Raw genomic sequence first — 2882 nt, forward strand, 5'->3', positions numbered from 1 at the left:
AAATAACCAAAATAACCAAAAAAATGAAGAAAGTGCCTAAAACATGATACAGCATTTTAGAGCCCTTTCAGATACAAGGCAGAGAAAGGTGTAAAGTAGAAAATATCCGGATCTTCAGTAATTTCCAAAATGGTCCAATTCCTCTGTTGGCTGCAGGGCAGCTGGCAGATCCTTGCTGCTGCTCCTGGGACAGAGCCATTAAGTCTGCTCCTCGGGACACAAGCCCTCGGGCCCTGAGCTGAGTGCACCTCTCCCTTCCCCTTCTCTTTTCCTTCGCTCCATTTCCCACTCCACAAAGGTGTCAAAGAGACTTGGCCAGGCCTCATCTTCACTGTAGTTGCTGAGGTCAGGGCCAATCACCTGAGTGAAGTTAAGGAACATGTTCCAAGTGTCCCGGGAGATGCCCTTGATCCCCGAGGGGTTCTCTGTTAGGAAGTTTAGCCATTGGTCCAATACCGGAGGATTGTTCTGGGTAAAGACTAGTTTCCACAGGGCAATGGCTATTTCCCGATGCAGTGACCGCTGCCCTTCTTCAGAGTCCAGGCCAAACTGAAATGTAAACCGGTAGAGATCCTTGAATTTATCCTCTTGTTTGGCTTCTGTTAAGAGGCTAGGGAACCATGCACAGATTCCGTCAGTGCTGTCTGGACTTACTGCTTTGCAGCCATCAAAAAACTCCTTCCTGGTGAATTTGCACATGGTTGCAGCCTGGAACTTCCAAGCCAAGAGCAGCACTCGAAATTCTGTGGGGTCGACACATAGGTCATTGCAAAAGCGCTCCATGCCTTCCTCCAAAATTGCATCTTCCCGCTCATCCTTGTAGCGCCTGAACAGTTCTTCCAACCTCTGCAAGGAAGACTCCTCGGCATTGGACTTGGACTCCCTCCCAGCATCTCCCGAGGATGTCGGCAGCTGGCAGGCCTCAGTGGCAGCCTCGGCCTTCTTGGTCCCTTTGACAAGGATATTTCCACCTGGCTTGCCACAGGGTGGTACCTGCTCCTCACGGTGGCCTGCACCCCGCCTGCTGTGTGACTTGTTGCTGGGGTCACAGTCTCCATTCTTGCTGCCCAAGGTCGATGAGGGATTCTTACACTTGGTGACACACTGGCCCATGGTGCTGGTGGCCCGGCCTCTAGAGTGGCCCCCTCTGGATCGGATGCCCTCGCTGCCACTGGCCCATGTACCTCAACATGCCATCAGCCAGAGGAGCCAGCCAACCCACAACTCCAATAGCAAGTGGCATCAACTGGCTTTCTAGGTTGCCCGCCTTTCAGAAGAGTTTGTCCCAAAGCAGCTGCTCCAGAGGTTCCTCCAGTCAAACCGTTCCTGGAAACGACGGTGGCCCGGCGGGTCCAAACCACCTACCATCCCCGCTCGCGTTTCCAGGCTCCCTACCCCCGCAGCCGCCGCCTCTTCTTCCACCACTGCCACCGCCTCGTCTTCATCTCTGCAGGCATACATTTTCATGCCCACTGAGATTTCATTCACTCTGCATCTCAGAACTGAAGATGGCGTTTCCCCTTCTTACATGGAAGAGTTATAGTCAGAATGAAAGTAAAAGTGGGGAAACTGTAAGTGCTGTAAACTCTGTGAGGGCAGGGATATACCCAGCACCTACGTCGAAAGCCTTCAATAAGTGTTTGTTGAGTAAATGATGAATAAAGAAGTAGGCAAAATGTAAACAGTTATTTTCACTTGATGGGTTTAGGAAGGAAAACTGGGACGTACACTGGCTGAATTTCTCTACTTCTGTGGCCCCTCTAGTCTTGAGTATTACATTCAACTCACCCATTTAACAAAGGCAAGCACGTGGCAGCACCAGAGGCCAGTAAATATCCTCTGAGGTCCCCATAATAACTGGCTGCCCTGAACACTGGAGAATAGGAGTCGGGAAAGGCAGACACGTTCAATTAAATTTCTCTAGGCTCACTGACTTGTCATCAGGTCTATTGCCTAATTTTCTTTCACCTGCTCCAGGTTCTTCTAGACACACAATCTAGGAGATGTGCCTGCCTGATACCCTCAGGTGGCAGAAAAGGTCACATCTGTGTCCTGAACCTATCACAGGGGACCCGGTGTGTCCTGGACCCAGAACTCTGTGGCTGGTATAAAAGCAGGCTTCTGTTTCTTGTTGACCTCTCTCATTTTCCAAACTGCATGGTACATAAAGCCCTGACTCAAGCCATTTTCCCCATTAGCTCTACCTGTGCATGAATGCCTCATTGCATTTCAAATGTCAAACTCTAATGGAATAATAGGCCTTAACCTAGAGCAGACAGTGAGGCTGATCAGGTGTTATAAAAGCATTATTAATGAAAATGAGAAAATGGCATATTTAAGAGAGTGTCAAACAAAGAGAACAGTGGGCCGGAATAATGGCTTTGCTGTTCATGGGAAGCAGCTGCAAAGGCACAGTTCTGCTTCAAAACAGACGCAGGGACGTTGTGTCCCAGGTAGTGATGGAGATTGCACCTTTCATCACAGGAGGGCAGCACATTGCCTGAACATTAGCTCCTTGCTTCTCACTGTGTCCCTGAGACAGATGTCACAGAGGGTGGGGAGAGATTGGCAGGAGGCTGTGTTTTGAAACCACCAGGAGTCGGGGACTGCAAGGCGAAGTGGAAAATGAGGGTGATGCAAATTGCTTTGGGACCAGAAAAGGCCCAGTATAGGCTTAGAACCAAGAGAGTTGAGTTGAGCAGAAAAAGCCCCAGTGAAGCACCAAAAGCAGGACGTGAGTTTGTTCATCTACCTGCACTTCCAGGGTGATGTAAGGAAAGTTCCTTGACCTTTCTGGCCCCAGTTTTACAGAGATAATAATATATCTGTTCTGCCTCCTTCCGGTAATTGTTGTGCTGTGGTAACAGATGTGGAAGTGATCT

General features: G+C 49.6%; 1 pseudogene across 1 annotated transcript; it reads right to left on the reverse strand.

Annotated features, from left to right (window-relative positions):
• Positions 1–37: 37 nt before the first annotated feature.
• LOC108538255 (DCN1-like protein 3 pseudogene) lies at positions 38–1311 on the reverse strand (annotated as a pseudogene). Its single transcript, XR_001888027.1, has one exon. The product of XR_001888027.1 is annotated as a DCN1-like protein 3 pseudogene (transcript).
• Between the last annotated feature and the right edge of the window lie 1571 nt (positions 1312–2882).

This window comes from Rhinopithecus bieti, unplaced genomic scaffold (assembly GCF_001698545.2).
Source record: "Rhinopithecus bieti isolate Rb0 unplaced genomic scaffold, ASM169854v2 scaffold_13704, whole genome shotgun sequence".
In the NCBI taxonomy this organism is placed as follows: Eukaryota; Metazoa; Chordata; class Mammalia; order Primates; family Cercopithecidae; genus Rhinopithecus; species Rhinopithecus bieti.